This window comes from Psammomys obesus, unplaced genomic scaffold, assembly GCF_907164565.1.
Source record: "Psammomys obesus unplaced genomic scaffold, mPsaObe1.curated_primary_1811, whole genome shotgun sequence".
Lineage (NCBI taxonomy): Eukaryota > Metazoa > Chordata > Mammalia > Rodentia > Muridae > Psammomys > Psammomys obesus.
In genome coordinates, this window is record NW_026585691.1 from 12,202,086 (window position 1) to 12,220,276 (window position 18,191).

Sequence of the window (18,191 nt, forward strand, 5' to 3'; positions counted from 1 at the left end):
CAAATCTATGCACATATTAAATAATATGCACTTGCCAAACATTTACTACTGGTAAAAAAACAACAACCAAAACCCTAAAAATTTCAGGAAGAGTTTAAAAATCAGGAACACGAACAAGAAAACACACACACACACACACACACACACACACACACACACACACATTAAAACAGTGTTTTGAAAAAGAATGTCTTTTTGTAGTCCCCACCCGCCCAGAATGTGTGGTCTTCCTGCCTCAGACTCCCTGGTGGCTGGGTCAGAGGCATGCTCCACTACTCCAGCATACCCTAAGTACATTTAACACACAGTCAGATGTGATGGGCCATGCCTATGAGTCAGGAATAGGAGAATGCTGTACATTTAAGGCCCCTATGCTGTGTAGTGAGCCGCAGGCCAGCCAGAGAGACATAAAACACCCTATCTAAAAATGTAAAAAGTTGCCTTGCTATCATATTCTTAGTACTCTTGTCTACTCTGTCCTCATTTCTCCCAGTTTGTCTTTTGTCCATTTTTCTCACATGCACTTCAGGAGCTGTGTTCTCTTGAATGTATTTACAATGATGCTACAAGTTGGCTATATACGGAACTGTCTATCTGCAAAGGGTGATCCCTGTCTATCAGTAAGCTTGGTTTGTAAGTTTGTCTTTGTGTTTGTGTTCCTTTCCTAGAAAGCAGGTGTAGGTAATCTGAGTATAAATAATACCCGAGGGAGTGTATTTTTTACAGGTCAAAAAGGTCACGCCTACCTTAATAGTATTGTAGCAATTCTCCCTTAGGAGCACAAGGGTTGAGCTGAGGATTCAGCACAGTAGTTGAGTACCTGTTCAGCACACACAAAACACTGAGCTGGATCCCTATCAGGACAGAGAACCAAGGCTGTAGTACATGCTATAACCCTAGCACTTGCAAGGGGAAGGCAAGAGAATCAAAAGTTCAAGGTCACCTTCAGCTACACAGGCTACAAAGAAACCTTGTTTAAAAAAAAAAAGAAAGAAAGAAAAACAAAAATCAAGATGGCTTAGTGAGGTCAGGGCACTTGCTACCAAGCCTGATGACCTAAGTTGAATTCCTGGGACCCAAAAGGTGGAGAAACATAACAGTTCCCAGGGGCTCTCCTCTGACCTCCACACAGGTACCATGATAGCGCATGGCCACCCGCAATGCACATCATAGACATAATAAATAAATAAATAAATAAATAAATAAATAAATAAATAAATAAATAGATAAATAAATATAATTTAAAAATAAAAAAGGAAACAAGGCTGTCTGCCAGACATGGTGGCTACCCCTATAACAGCAGCACTTCAAAAGCTGACACTCTTGCCACAACTAAAGAGGAGCCTAGGCTTCGCAGTAAGTTCCGGACTAAGCCTGAACTACACAGAGACCTATACTAACAACACAAGGACGTTAGTCCTGCAAGACGTCAGTCACAGAGAATCAGTTGTCATATGATTCCATTCATAAGTGTTCAGAGACTTAGTGACTGCTAGTGGGTACAGGGTTTCTTTGTGGCATGAGAAAACATTCTTAAATAGATTGCAGTACATGCTGCTCAACTCTTTAGTGTATTAATATTCACTGATTTTTACAAATACACTCTGTTCTTTTGTTGCATTTACTTTGAGACATAGTTGCGTTTAGCCCAGGCTGGCCTTGAATTCCACTTAGCAAGTGCTGGACTACAATGCTGGGATTATTGCTTCTTTTCTTTGCTCCCTTGGGATTACAGTTAAGTGGGTAAACTGTATGGTATACAAATAATATTTCAATAAATTTCTTTGTTTTTATAGGATCTCTACATACAGTCCAAGATGGCCTTGAACTCAAGAACCTCTTGCCTGAGTATCCCAAGTACTAGATAACAAGTGTGCACCACCGTGCCTGCTTCAATAAAGTTACTGTATAATAATAAGAGAGAAATGTGAAGATGTAAATGAACAGAAATTGCACTTAGCCAGAAAATGATGGCTCATGACTATAATCCCAGCATTTGGGCAGCAGAAGTAGGAGGATGGCTGTTAAAGACCAGCCTGGGCTATGCAATGAATTCCAAGCCTGGGCCAAAAAACTTGGGCCCAGGGAGCCCTGCAGAGACTGATACGCCAACCAAGGACTTTGTAAGGGGAGGACCCAGACCCCCTGTTCAGAGGAAGCCCATAGACTGCTCAGTTTCCAAGTGGGTTCCCTAGAAAGGGATACAGGGGCTGTCTCTGACATGAACTCAGTGGCTGGCTCTTTGATCACCTCCCTCTAGGGGGTGCAGCCTTGCCAGGTCACCAAGGAAGATGATGCAGCCAGCCTTGATGAGACCTGATAAGCTTGGGTCGGGTAGAAGGGGAGGAGGACCTCCCCTATTAGGGTACTAGGGATAGGGCACAGGGGGAAAAGAGGGAAGATGAGTGGGACTGGGAGGAGACAAGAGAGGAGGCTGCAGCGGGGATACCAAGTGAAGAAATTGGAATAAATAAATAAATAAATGAATGAATAAATAAATAAAAAATAATTAGCAAATAGAATTTGACTATAGAGTTTTAATATCTAACAGGCTAATGGACCATCACAAATTAATGTTTTCCTTTCAATATAATTTTACACTTATTTTTTCCTTATTAATTAATTTATTCATTCACTTTACACCTCAATCACAACCCCTTCCCTCTTCTCCTCTCCTCCAGTTGTTGGGAGTTGAAAATAATTTTTTAGCTTTTGTGGTGCTGGGATCAAACCTAGGTTCTTACACATATAGGTAAGCATTTAATTATTCGGCTACATCCCCAGCCTGGAAAAAAAAATGTGATCATGCTGAAAACCAAGAATTGTGATGGGCTCTGACCTATAAGTACTTAACATCAGGTGAAATGTGGTCTAATGGTCTGCCACAGAGAAGAAAGAAAATTCAGATATAGGGCAGGAATATCATCAAGGACACACTTTTGTCTGTTCTTGTCTAGCACAGAGGTTGGAACGATATACATGTCACCAAGGTTTTCCAAATGGATTGATTTTTTAATAATCATAGGAGGAGGAGCTAGGGATACGGTTCAGTGGATGTGATCCATGAATACATGACATCAACTTCCAGGCTTCCACATGCATGTTCACACATGTGTGAACACACACAAACAAGCATAGACCCAAATACACACACACACACACACAGACACACACACAGACACACACACAGACACACACCACAGAAGGCTAGGATAATCACGGGGTTACCTGGCCACCATCAATCTCATTCTAAACTAGAAATGCTGGGAGATGCAAGGCAAGGAAGTTCTAAGATCGGCATAGTGGAATGCACACTGCAGAGCCAGAGATGGGATTCAAACTCTAACTGTGGACTCTTTTTTAAAATTATTTTTATGTGTGTGTGTCAGCTTGTCTGTATGTGCACCATATGTACCATATGGTAAGACCAGAAGAGGGTACCAGATACCCTGGAACTGGAGTTACAGGTAGTTGCAGTTTTAGATAGTTGTGATGTGGGGTGCTGGGGACTACACCCAGTTCTTTTAAAGATCAATACCATCTCACCACCTGCGCCGCCTCTCTGGACCCTAACCATGAGCTCTTAAAGACATTATAGAGGTAGCCAGACTTAATGTTCCATTACTGGGAAGCTGAGGGAGCCTTAAAGAGGGGGCTCTAAAAGTCTAGCCTGGGCTATACAGTGAGACTGGCTCAAAATACTAAAAAGGGATGTATGTGTGTGTAAAGTGTGTCGTAGGACTAGGGGAAAAAAACTACTTAAAAGGAGTCTGGGCAAAGCTACTCTTCTGAAACACTGACAGCTCAATCGATTAATCAATTTGATATGCCAAAAAACTATTCTGAAAATTTCTCAGAAAAAGAAACATGAGCTGCACAAAAATGTCAGAAACCAAAGAAGACCGCACATAGCTCGCAAATTTCCACAGGCTCACTTCCTGTTTAAATATGACCTCCTGGGATGAGTTTTACTGCAGCGTTCATTACCAAAGAGATGACTGTGGGTTTTAAGAGAAGCAGAGGGCACGTTGGAAATGTGATTCTTAGCTGAACATGGAAAAAGACAAGAGAGAAGGGGAGGGCGGCGGGGGTGGAGTGGGGTGGGGAGGCTAGAAAGGGACCCGGGAAACGGATTGGAAAGGGGAAAGGAAATTCTTAATTCAACACGGACGAGAAGACGAGAAAACAAAAAAAGCGAGGGGAAAGAGACGGGCGGGCGGGGGGGGGGGGGGAAGGAAAGTAAAAACTGAATGCAGGAGGAAACGCATCAACTTCTGCAAGCCACAATCTAACGACCCAGTCACGTCCTCAAAACCAACCCGCGGCAGCTGCAGCTTCACAGCCGGCTCCAGCTGTGCTGCACCGGAGCCAGACATTTATTCTAAGGCAGGGCAGGGCAGGGCAGGGCAGGGCAGATAGATCAAAATGGCCAATGCAAGACACCAGATTTCAATCACGAAAAGGGTGTGTCCCAAGTTTTGTGGTGTTCCGCCCCAGCAACATCAGGGGCAGCGAGATGACCGCTGGGGTAGAGAAGCAGCGGGGCAAGGCGCTTCCTAGCCCACGCGGGTTCGGGAGCATCAGCCTAGCCCAAACCCCAGGCGGCCGGTCCCGAACCCGAGACGGTCGGCCGAACCCCAGCGGGCCGGCTGCAAGTGACTCCCCGACAGCCGGGAGCCTGCGCGCCTGGCCGTCCCGGAACGGCGCGGCACCCTCCGCTCCCTAACGAGGCCGGCGGGGAAGGCGCGGGAAGCTCTGCCGCTCCCTCCTCGGTCGCCCAGGCCGGAGCGACCCGCTGCCGCGCCCGCCGACGGACTTCCTGGAAAGCGCGGCGCTGAACTCACCTGTCCGGCCGCCGACCTCCGCACGGTCCGCAGGGTCTGAGTCGCTCTTCTCGGCGCCCACACTCCGCAGTGCCTCTAGTTCAGGGAGTTGCCGAGTCCTCCCGCCAGCTGGTCCCCAGACCCTACCGCGCTGTCTTGTGCTGCTGGTTTCCCCCTCCCTCTTCCCCTCTCGTGCGCGTGCGTACTCTTGGGACAGGCTGCATGCTGGGAGTTGTAGTTCGAGGGAGAAGGGCGCGGCTCCGTATGGACCTGGCTCTTTACAATGGGAAGGGTGTTAAAACAGGCTACAGGTACCAGGACTAGGCTGAGAAAAACGCTTTCCGCTCCTGCCCGCGACCCTCTGGAAGCTAGAAAGTCTTTCTAGAGGCTTGCTTTTTTTTTAAATTTGGTAATAGATTTACTTCTTGTGCGGTGGGCCTTTTATAAAAAGACACAAAATACAGAGCAAGGCTCGTCTTATACACTTGCTTACTAAAGTGATTAGGGCATCTTATCAGCCTTTTAAACTTGTCATGGAAGACAGATAAAAGCTAAGGGACTGGGGTTGTAGCTTAGTTGGTAGAGTACTAATTCAAGCCCACGCAAAGCCCTAGATTTAATCCTAAACAATGGATAAACTGGGTGTGGTGTTGCATGCCTATAACCCCGGATCCTAGCACTTGAAACAGACCGAGGAGAATCAGAAGTTTAGGGTAATCTTCAACTAGCTACGTCCTGAGTACAAAGCTAGTGTGAGCTACGTGAGAAAAAGTCATAAATCACCCCAGGGTGTGGTGAGCCTAACACCAAAAGAGGAGTAAAGGTGAAAAGCAGAGATAGATAAAGCACACAGCCAGGAAAGGAACAGAGAAAGGCCACCCGAGCTTTAGGTTTAAGCAGAGGAAGAACTGGGGCAGGGAGCAAGAATTATGTATAATTGAGCAATCCTGGCCGCCATGTCCTGGTTGGTCATTGTTTCAGGCTGCTTATGCAAGGTGGTCCAACGAGTGTCTTCTGCCTGAGAGGACAATGTCGTTCTCAGAGGATGCTTGTGGTCAGGGGTGCAGCCTTCCCATCCTGGATGGGATGCCCTCATCTGGGAGGTGGTCTGCCCTGGGATGCTCTCCAAGGTGACCATAGGCGCCTTTGGGGAGTGACTGTAAAAGCTGACCATAAGATGTCTCAGTTTTATCTCTATGCCTGTGTCCCTGAAGGCGGATGAGATAGGTCAGGTCTCACAGGTTTCTGGTTAGGCATTCCTTGAATGATGCGCATGCCTGCATACAGAGGTAACTAGGCAACCCAAAACAGGAAGGCAGACACCGAAAGAAAGCAGAGATGCTTATCCTGCTTTTAATTATCTTATGGGCCCAAGTGAGCCAATGCTTTTTAACAAATGCAGTTTTTAGCTGCCTGTTAGATTGCAATTGCCCCCCCACCCTTCTCTGGTCAGTCTCTGCTCCATCCCATCCTCCCGTTCCAACTTCATGTTCTACATCTGGCGGAGAGATTGGGCTAATGTGAGAGAGAGTAAACAACAGAAGCAACTAGTCAAAGGAGGGAAATAAGTAGCTAGGGTCAGAGAGGGGAAGATGAAGGCGTGGGAACACCTCAGAGGACTGTTTGGTGGTAACCTGTGTAATGGCTGTCTCTTGTGCAGGGCTCTGAGGAGAGCATTCCCAAGGAGGGTAGCAGGATGGACAGGAATAATGTTCTATGTTGCTAAACATCTTTTAAAATGAAAAAAAAAAAAAAAAAAAAAAAAAAAAAAAAAAAAAAAAAAAAAAAAGATGCAGCCGGGAAGAGGACTGGAGTGCATACTTGAGACACATTCCAGCTACACCCAGAATAGGGAGTCACCCAATGGTTAAGCTTCGCCTGGCAACTACTTCTTCCTCTCAGGGCGGAGAGTACCCTTGTTTGAGTACCTGGAATTTTGTGTAGCTGACACCCACTCAACATCAGTAATGATCTGAGATCTCTCTCTCCCTTTCTCCTCTCCCTCCCCCTCTTTTTTTCATTTGTTTGTTCATTGGAGAAAAGGTCTTGCTACTGTATAGTCGGGCTGCCCTGAAACTTGCTATTAGACCAGGCTGGCCTTAAGGAAATCTGTCCCAGCCTCCCAAGTACTAGAATTACAGGCGCACACCACTCTACTTGGTTAAGGGAAATCTCTTGTAAGTTAAACTATTCAGGAGCTGGTTTCTGAAAGAAATTTCCTACAGTTCTCAGATTCACTTCATCTTTATTGAATATCTAATACACACCAATCATTGTGCCAGTATTTGTAATATCTCATTGAACTTTGAAATAACCCTACAAAGAAGAAATTAATATCTTCAAGTTTTAAACAGGAAACTAAAAATGGAAATGAAGAATTGAAAAAGTTAATTTACATAAGGCCAAATGGCCAGAAGATCCAGAAATGAAGTATATATACTCTCTCAAATTCAAGTTACTTTCTAATTGCTGGTTAGACCGACCTGTTTCCTAGATCTCATCATATTCTTTAAAATATGATAAAATCTGTGGCCAGGTTCAAAGAACATGAAAAAAACTTCGCCAAGAAATTAATTCCAGAAGAGACAGTATTTTGAATGAATAAATAATTTGGATTCTTTGACAGCTCATGTACGTGATATTTCAAAACGAAAACTTGACTTCCCGTTGATGTGGGCCCGCAGGTGTTTATATGTTCCATGTATGTACAGATGTCTTGTGAAGGCCAGAAGAGGATTTTGGGTCCCCTGGAACTGGAGTTACAGGCAACTGGGAGCAGCCAAATGGGGTGCTGGGAACTGGACGCATGCTCTGCAAGAGTAACACATGCTCTTAACTGCTGAGCCATCCCTCCAGACCATTTTGTGTATCATTTTTTGTTTTTGTTTTGAGAGGAGGTCTCATGTAGTTCAGAGTGGCCTCAAATTCATTTTGTAGCCGAGGCTGGCCTTGAGCTCTTGATCCTCCTGCTTGCACTTCCCAGATCCCAGAATTGCTGTCACACACCACACATCTTACTCCTTTGACAGTTCTGTATTCACACTACATAGTATCCTGGTTGTTCTGGTCTCCCATTCTGGAGATTTAGCTCAGGTCACCAGGCTTTGGGCTCTCTGACCAGCCAGCCTAGTCTACACAGTGAGCTCCACGGCAGACATCAAAGAGCACAGGGGGCTAGAGAAATGGTTCAGTGGTTAAGAGCACTTGCTGCTCTTCCAATGCCCTCTTCTGGCCTCCCCAGGTCTTACACATATGTGATGTACATACACATTCAGGCACATATACATATTCATAAATAAGTCTTTTGATTAATTTCTTTCATTCATTTATTTATTTATTTTTAAGCTGGCACTGGCTAGGCAGTGGTGTTACGTGCCTTTAATCTCAGCACTCAGGAGGCAGAAGCCAGCCTGGTCTATAGAGTGAGTTCCAGGACAGCCAGGGCAGAGAAAACCCTATTTTGAATCCTGCTCCCCCCCCCCCAAAAAAAAAGGCACCTGAGGAGTACTCAAGATTGTCCCTTGGTGCAAACACACACAAGGAGCGTGAAAGTGATTGATAAGATGACACTCCAGTTCCATTTACTGCATTGTAAGCCCTCATTAGTGTTATCTTTATGCCTCCAGCCAGAAGAACTCATAAAGCCCGTGCCACACTGAGTCATCATAAGCAAGTTAATACCAGCGGCAATTTGCTCATTACCAAAAGATTCCTTCAGGAAACAGCTTTCCTTGTATACTTAAGGAGTTTTTAAGGATATAATTTGTAAGACAGCTGTGTAAACTTGAACTGTAGACCAAAAACTAAAAGGAAAGGATTTCACCCTGGAGCCTTGGACTTGGTTAGAGCGGAGGTAGAACTCAGAGACCAGCTGGTATGCACACATTTATGGAAAGCTTTCCAGAAAACTCTTTGGCCTGAAGTGCCCCACTCCATCACCCTGTGTCTACTTGCTAGGTGACTCATGTTTTACCATCCAACTTAAACATCATGTTTGACTCCCATTCCTCCAACATCATCAGCTGAAATCGGCTTTCCCCATACCCGGCCCTATTACGGCTCTAGAGTGCAGCTAACACACATTTGCGCCAGAAGACCAAGAACCTAAAATGTTCTCCATCAGGCTGTGGAGGTTGCATGCCTGTGATCCCAGAACTGGACGGAGCTGGAGATAGGAAGTTCAGGAGCACAAGGACATCCTCAATTACAGGAGTTCAAGGCCAGCCTGAACTATATGAGACCCTATCTCAGAAAAGGAGGAAGAGACGAAGGGGAAAGGGCAAGGAGGAAAAGGATGACTTTGTGAAGATATAAGCCCCAGTTATGGAAAGGTTCAAGTATGGCTGAAATCATACTGAAAGGAAGATCTAAGAGCTGAGGGCCAAGGCCAAGGCACTGATTTGTTTGCCAAATACTATGACTCTTTGTCTAAGGCCACTTGTAGCAGAAATAGCTTGCTGGCAGGCAGGGACTAGACACAGTAAGCTTTTAATTAACCAAACTACTGAGTTTATACATGCCAGTCTCCACCTCTCTCTCTTTGAGGTGTGTATGTGCGTGTTTGTGTGCACAAACAAGTGTGTTCATGAATATGTAGAGGCCAGAGGTTAACAGCTAGTGTTTTCCTCTATTACTCTTTCCCCTTATTATTATTATTATTTTTTGAGTCAGTCTCTCTCTGATCTGGAACTTGCTGTTTCAGTTAGACTGGTGAGCCAGTGTGCCCTTAGGATCCACAATCCTCCCACCCCCAGTTTGGGGTTTGCGGACATACCATCATGCCTGGATTGTATGTGAATGCTAAGGAGCCAAGTGTATGCAGGCCCACTGCAGAAAGCAGTTTGCTCACCGAGCCAACTTCCCAGTCCCTGGTTTTGTTTTCTTGAGACAGGCGCTCGATAGGTAGCGCTGGCAGACCTGGAAACTATAACATAGAGCAGGCTGGCCCCAAACACCAGGCAGTCCTCCTGCCTCAAATGCTGGCCTTGAATTCATTTCATAGCCAAGCCTGGTCTTGATCTCCTGATCTTCCTTCACTTTCCAGTTGCTAGAATTATAGACATGAGCACCATGCTACCATGTTCTCTTGACCTTACTCTCAAGATTTCCTATCATGCTCAACAAATACCATGCTAGCTCTTGGAGACAGATCATTGCCTTACTTCAGTATGCTTACAAGCCATTATTATTTCAGATTCTACAAAATAAAAAGCCAGGTATGTTGTAACACTTGGGAGGCAAGAGCAGGAGAATCAGGAGTTCAAGACCAGTACTTGGAGGTAAGGACAGTTCCAGGGGGCATAGTGTCATCTCCTGGTTTCCATAGGAACCAGGAATGCACATCTACGTGCAGACAAAATATACACATTTTTTTAAGGTGTGTAATTAGGGTGGTAATCCGCAAGTGCTTTCTACAGACCAAGCACTATTCCCTGTATTTTATATATTAACCCTTATTGTACTTCTACTGTGGTATATCATCATCATTGTTCTTGTTGCTAGTAGTATGTGTGTATGTATGTATGTATGTATGTATGTATGTATGTATGTATGTATGTATGTATGTATACGTAACTAATGGTCATGGAACTAGACAAGGGTGACCTCAGTGTGTATACTTGTAACCTCTGTTAACCACAATGGCACAGATTGTAAAGGACAAGGTCTCATGTAGCTCAGACTGGCCTCAAACTCATTGTGTAACTAAGAATGACCTTGAACCCCTGATCCTTTTGCTTGCACCTCCTGAATGCCAGGCTAATACCACACAGGGTTTTATATGGTGCTAGGAACGGAACCCAAGTCTTCCTTTGCTCTACCAACCAAACCACATCCCTAGCCCCTGAAAAGGAGAATTATCTAAGCAAAACAATAAAGCGACATGTTTCCTTCTGGAGGTATGCAACGTCAAATACAGAAACTGGATCTAGGCCCTCTCTGTTTCTCAGACTGTCATTAGCCTAACCAATGAAATCTGGAAGTCACCAAGCTGAGTCAGAACTCAGCAGGGAAGCAGCGAGCTTAGTTTTTCAGCTCTTCAGGCTAAATCTTTATTGAGATATTTGGTTTACTGTTAGCTGGCAGAAGGGTACACAGCTGCACATGACTGCATTCCTGCTCCCAACTATTCTAACAAACTTCCACTGTGTGAACACATTGAACTTCCTGGTTTCAACATGTTTCCACTCCTGGTTCTGTACTTTATCTTCTTCGTACTACGGTGTCATTGTTCTTTTTTGCAAATGCTCTTAAGTAAGAATATAGCGTCAGACATTTATTGGGAAGAGATATCCTAAGGGTAGCCAGGCTTTTACATTTAAACTGAAGTTTATTGCCCCTCCCCCCACCTTTTTTACATTTTCATTTACAACTACCTTTCCAGACACAAATGAACACATAACGTCTTTGAAAGCAGAAAGATCTTGGTTAATTAAAACAGCTTATATTTAGTGCAACAGTAGCTCTGGGAGGCTAATCCCAAAGGGCCCCAAATTGCACCTTTTTTGGGCCAATGGGGTTCCTTATTAGAGGATTATGAGGATAATATTAGTTTGCACTTCATACATTTTTTTTTTTTACTTCACACTTAATTTTCACAAGATGTTCAACTTCACATTTAAAAGGCAAGTTAGTCTTTAGTGTCCTAGTGAATTAACCAATCATGTAGTTTTGATCAAAAAGTAGCAAATGAAAAATAAAGCCATGTTGCTTTTCAGTATCCGCTTAAGTAAACAAAGGTTACCAATAAAGTTTACAAGTTTACAAGAGTATTATGTCCCTTAGTCTCTTCAACACAAAATAGGCAACAATACATATAAGGTCACACTCCACAGGCATAGGACTGGTAAGCCATTATGAATGGTGGCATGCACGTATTTTACATTTTTATGTGCAACAAAAATGCTGCTTGTTTTCCGAGAAACATGAAACAAGATTAAGATAAAGGCTTACTTAAAATATAAATATGCTTTTTCATGTACACAGTTTTTTTTTTAAAAGAAAGAGGCAGAGATAAGAATTATTTTATTCTATTTATCTATTTATTTTAAACTTTAAGATGAAGTCTCATGTATCCCAGGCTGGTTTTGAACTTGCTGTGCTGCCAAAGATGACCTGGAACTTCTGATCCTCCTGCCTCCACCTCCCAAGTGCTGGGATTACAAGTGCACACTACCATGCCTGGCTTAGAATAATTGAAATAAAGATTGTCATGGCTAACATTTGGTACTCAAATAATATGACTCAGGAAGTGTACTTTCTATCCATCTTCTTTTTCCACTTGGCCAATTTCTGTCTACCCAGATCTAGATTGTGTTCACTGAAGTTTAAATCTTGGGCCAGTTTCTTTTAACACACAGTGCACTTTTGATTGTCTCCTGGTATGCGACAATATGTGCTTAGAAATGCAAATACACAGACATTAAATAAGAGCCTACAAAAATTATACTGGTCAGTTTCTTTCTTTGCATTTCCCCCCTTTCTTTCCCTCTGATTCTAAGGAGAAAAATATTTTATATATTAAGAGATCCTAGCTGGGCATGATGGTGTATGCCTGTAATCCCAGTACTCGGGGAGGCAGAGGCAGGTGGATCTCAAGTTCTAGGCCAGCCTGGTCTATGAAGCAAGCCCAGGGCAGCCAAGAAAAGAAAGAAAGAAAAAGAAAGAAAGAAGAGGTGTTTCTGAAGAGTCTGCTCTTCAAGAACTACTATTAAACACTGCTGAAAAGGAACAAACATCTGTCTGCTGAACGTTCCTCAAAAGAGCTGGAGCTGCTGTAGCTACATTACCCATCCATGTTCATAATCCCAGGGTTGTAATGTTTCAGATCTAGAAGGGGCTTTAGAGAGCACAGTTATATAGATGAAATGAAGATAAGATAGATGGCAAAATCTTGTCCAATGTCACATACAGCTGGCATCCAAATCAGTATGATTAAACATATCTATATCATACATGGTTGTAAACAGTATAATTCTTGTAGGCCTGGGGGATAATGAAGTACAAGCAACATTGATTGAGTACCTACTATGTACAAGGCATCATATTAGATGGTACCAAAGATACAAGGACTGATGAGACACCATCCCTGTGAGGCAAGGCTCCAGTGCTTTTCTTGGCCAAAATAGAGAACTGACCAGGGCCGAGTTGCTGGTGATGGGTAGCTGCAGGCCCGGAGGGCTTTCTCCTCCCCAGTGTCAGAGCTGGCCCGCTGTAGACAGATGTTAGGCATGAAAATTCTTGAAGCCCCGAGGAGATGCTCTCCAAAGTCGCCAGCAGTACCTTCAGTCTTAGCCTCCATCACCTTTAGTGATGACAGGAAGGCAGTAGCGCTCTTACCTAAATTCTTCACCATTGTTTGAGGTCCCCTCTTGGGTCTGGCATCTACAAGGATTGGGACCACTTCCTAAAGGAGCTTTTTATTTTTTGAGATTAGATGCCATGTAGCCCCGGCTGGTCTCAAATTCACCTTGAGGCCGGGATGAATCTGAGCTTTTGATCCTCCCGCCTCCACCTTTTGAACACTGGGATTATGGGCTAGTGCCGGCATGCATTATTTATAAAGTGCCGGGCATAGAACCCAGGACTTTGTACATAGTAGGCAAGTACGCTACCTTACAGAGTCGCGGCCCAGCCCTTTCAAAACGGCCCAGCAAAAACAACCTCTCATGTGTGTCATTGAACTATAGCACCCACTGTTACCATCAACCACCTCTCATCTCTGTGTTTAAAGTGAAATAGTTCTGGTCCCCTGTATCAGACCCATGCTTCAATTTACTCCACTCCAAAAGATGAACCATTGGTCAGAATAAAACAGACTCAGAGGCAGTGGCAAACACTTGTGAACTGATAAAAGCTATCTATTTTTTTTGTACAGTGCTTTCTAGTTTCTATGGTGTTTTCATCCAATCATCTGATTCTATTTTCTCACTACAGTTCTGTGAGGTAGTTTGTGAAGATACTATTCTCACTTAATAGCCAGGGTGTGGTAGGCTTGAGAGAGCCAGTGGCTTCCCCAAAGTCACCCAGCCAAGAGAGCGTGGAATCAAGTGACCTGAACACCTGACTCCACTTCTGGTGCTCATCCCCCATATAGTCTACAATTGGCAGGCAATTAAATGAATTGCCCATGATCACAAACCTGCTAAGTGTTAGTAATGGGACTGGGATTTCGCCTCCTAATCTGTTGGTATGGTACCCGGTCACCATACCAAATAGCTGAGCCAACATGCTCCAAATGACTGCCACAAGACACAGCCAGCCGAGCCTGGTTAGCTGGTTGTTCTTTTCTACCTATAAATTCATGCCCTCTCCTTCACCCTCTCCAAGAGAACAATGTCTCCTAAACAGACATAACCTCTGATTCATATAGTGTTTCTTTTTTTAAAAAAGATTTATTATGCATACACTATTCTGCCTGAATGTATACCTGCATGCCAGAATAGGGCACTAGATCTCATTATAGATGGTTGTGAGCCACCATGTGTGTGCTGGGAATTGAACTCAGGACCGTTGGAAGAGCAGCCTCTTAACCTCTGAGCCATTTCTCCAGCCCCCATATACTGTTTCTAAAACAGTGCCCAAAATACAGACTTACAATTTGCAACCTGTGGCTCATCTATCGACTGATGGTTCCATTAAGAGGCTGATGAACAGAACTGAGTTCTGCCATTAAACTAATTTAAATATTAAGTTCCCAGCCCTTTCACTTTGTAAGAATCTTGAGCCACGGTGCAAAGTACAGTCAGATCTAGAATTGGGGTACAAGGGAAAAAAATGAACATGGAGGTTTTGGGCACTTTTCTCCAGCCAGTTAGTTCTAAAAGGCTGCTCTGTGATTTACCCACTGGGGTCAGCCTGATATTTACAAAGCTTTTGTACCTTTCCTGTACGTGTGTCTCAGTCTTTTAACTGAGAACAGAGTGAGTAGCAGGGGTGTGGGAACTGAAAAGTAAATGAATTCAGTCACTACTTTGCAAAAAGGCACTGTCTACCATCCCATCCCTAAAACCAGCTCAAACTTCTCAGCCCAGAATTCTTTATGTTTCCTGTCTCCGTCACAGTATCTAGGAGAGGGCAGAGCAAGTTTCAGCCATGAAAAAGGAAGTCTGTTCAAACACTTTTATCAGCTCTACAGGAATGTCTATGAGAGCACGCCAACGCTTTCAGGCCAGGTCTAAGCTCTGTGCACCAGAAGTGTCTTGTGGCCGTTATTCGGAAGGCAGCGGCTTCCGTGTGCTGGTGCCCGCCAGGGGCCGCCTCTCCAGGTGGAGGAGAAGCAGCTGTTTGTGGTCTGGTGTTCCAGTCTTCCTCTAGGAAAGCTGGCTCCAGAAGTACAGGCACTGGGATAGTTTCTGAGCTCTAACGTGGGGATGGGCTTCTACCGGAAGGTGAGCTGTGTACTGAGAGATGGGTGAGCAGCCCCTGCCCCGCTCCCAGGCACATGATTCTCTAACCTGGGCCGGCAACAACCTTGAGAGGGGTCGGGGGGAGTATGGTTCCATCCATCCATCCATGAGCCACAAAGTGTAGCTAAATACCTCACTACAGTATTTGGTGATCTTTATGTACAAAATGTCTATATACAGTGTGTCCTACAGAGATGGAAGGGGGAGGGCTGTTTGACGTTCATGAGTATGAAAGGATACATACTTCAGGCATACAGGAGGATCGCATGGGGGAATAATCCAGTGACTCTCCTAAGAGTCATCTGTGAACGTGGTGAACATGGCGGCTGGTGACGGAAGCTGCAGACTCCAGAGTAATTTCCCGTGGGACCCGGGTCTGGAAGCAGCTCTGAAAAGGGGAAGGGGAGTGGATCTGGGGAGAGAGCCTCCCCTTCAATCAGTTGTCCAGATGTAGCCAAATACCTGGGTAGATACCTGACCACACACACACACACACACACACACACACACACACACACACACACATATACACAGACAGGGAGGGGGGATTTGATGGTGCTGAAAAGGACGAAGGAGCTTCCTCTGCGCACACCAGGCAGATGGAGAGATGCACTCATGCCGCATCTCTGACTAGTTAGCATTTCTAGACTTGAGAAATTTATCTCCTAAAAGCTGACTAGTTAGCATTTCTAGACTTGAGAAATTTATCTCCTAAAAGCCATCCGTCTGCACGTGCTGTGACAAGACTTCGGCGACAGAAGGCAGCGGACTCCAGAGTAATTTCCTGTGGAAGCTGGGTCCGCAGCAGCTCTGGAAAGGGGAAGACTAAGGATCTGGGGGAAAGGCCTCTGTCACCAGATCCACTGAGTGATTTTCTTCTTACTATGGTCCTGCACAACTGTAAAGGTAAGGGAGCAGGCTTAGGGAAACAGGGCTCCCTCCAAACAGCTATCCAGGCATTAGCAAATATCTCAAAACACTAGCTAGCCAAATATATACATATAAAAACAATTTGTATATATTATGTGTCATCGTGATGATATTAATGGTCCACTTTGGGCAGGGGAGAGGTGCAGTCCTCATCGAATTAAACGATTTGATACATTCCCCCAAGACGTATGTTGTACCTTCTACTAGTTATCTTCAATGTGTAAATGCTAATGGAAACGTCACTTTATAAGCTACTTAAAAACCCCTAATGACAAAACAGCTAATTAGTAATAAATAATCTTATAAACTCATTTTATAAGCTAAAATATTTTTAAATACAATCGGTATGATTTTAAAAATAATGTTCTACTATCTTGCTTTAATAGTATTAATAACTCCTTGTAACAAGGAGTAGCCATGATCCACGTCTGATTTTTTTTTCCTTGTTTTTTTTTGCCGGGGTTTGTCAACAACTGTAACCCTCTCTCCACAACGTGGGACTGAAGACAACACTCTGAGGGTCAGAGTTAGGAATGAAGGCCAGAGAGTGAATGAGGAAAGGGAAAAGGCTTATTCACAGGAGCTTGTAAGGGGCTCTGCTCTTTATGAAGTAAGTGATGGGGGCGGGGGAGACACTTAGCACTCTCCCTTTGGCAACAAGGAGTAACCAAAAATTAAGATTAAAGTACACTGTACACATTTCCAGGTAGAAATGATGTCTGCTTCTCAGCCAGCAATCTTGAGGGAAGAAAGGAGCCAGTGTCTTACACATTGTTAATTCCCAAGGACTCTTTTCACCATGGCCAGGAAGTTAATGCTGACAGAGCTGGGAAGACCCATGCCATAGCACATCATTGTGGTGTTTACGCCATAGAGGCACAACATACGTCAGTAATCTCAGGAACATAACTGTGCCCTTTCCAAAACTCATCTACTGTAAGCACATGCCACTGATGATGCTTTGGCTGAGGGAGGGTGTTCTCGGGGTCACGGGTAGTAGTCTGGCTTCACACTTCCTGTGTAGCCAACACTGATCTTGCTCTCACCCCAAGTGCTAGGATCACGGGTGTGCGCCACCACACCTGACTTTGCTTACTTTTTAATAGTGCTGTATTGAACAATAATTCAAAGAATTCTTGAAAACTGAACAACCAGCAAACTTACACAAGCTGGCTCCATGCCATCCCCAAGTGGGTCTTAAGGAAGGAAAACCAGATTGAAAAACATCAAATGAAATAAAACAAAACTAATACATTTTCAGACTGACAGGAAGATGAAGTATTAAACTGAAGAATTTGTGGGGGGGTGACTAAAAAATGTCAGAATACCCTCCTTTCTGTGCCCTGAAAAGTGAAAAAAAAAAAAAAAAAAAAAAACACGAGTCAAGAGAATGAGATGTTTTCCGAGGACTTCTGCCTCAGCTGTGGGCACTGACGGCACACTCGGTGTCCAGATTCTCCCTCCAGGTGCCCAGTTCTTAAACGCTGCTTTAGACAGAGTCCAAGTGCATTCCAAGCTAAGTTATTGTCCCAATAACTCGTCTCACTGACAACAAGCAACTCAGGAACACCCCCAGCAGCTAAAAATATACAGGATTGGGGCGAAGATCTGCCAGGGACAGATGCTGCTTCTGTTAAGAGCACAAGAAATATCGTCACCTTTATAAGACCAAGAACGGCGGCTCTCAACCTTCCTGACGCTGCGGCCCTTTAATACGGCTCCTCATGTTGCAGTGACTCCAACCAAAACATTCTCATCGCTACTTCAAAACTGTAATGTTACTACTGTTATGAACCACAACATAAACATGTGTGTTTTCTGATGGTCTTAAGTGACCTCTGTGAAAAGATCATTCAACCCTCAAAGGGGTCGTGACCCACAGGTTGAGAACCACAGACTTAGAGTCCTAAAGAAGGGAAACAAGAGGGATGCCGTGTAACGAAAGGAGAGGAAAAGGAAGAGAGAGGCTGCAACAGTTATCCTCATTGTCAACCTGCTGGAATTTGGGATCGCCTAAGGTGTTACCAGAGAA

At 44.3% G+C, this 18,191-nt stretch overlaps 1 protein-coding gene across 2 annotated transcripts in view; it reads right to left on the minus strand.

Annotated features, from left to right (window-relative positions):
* Positions 1-5,011, minus strand: part of Tmod3 (tropomodulin 3) — a 60,388-nt gene extending 55,377 nt beyond the window's left edge. For both annotated transcript variants that reach the window (XM_055598654.1, XM_055598662.1), the window contains exon 1: positions 4,845-5,011. The gene's annotated coding sequence lies outside the window, so the exon portion shown is untranslated. The remainder of the gene's footprint in view (positions 1-4,844) is intronic.
* Between the last annotated feature and the right edge of the window lie 13,180 nt (positions 5,012-18,191).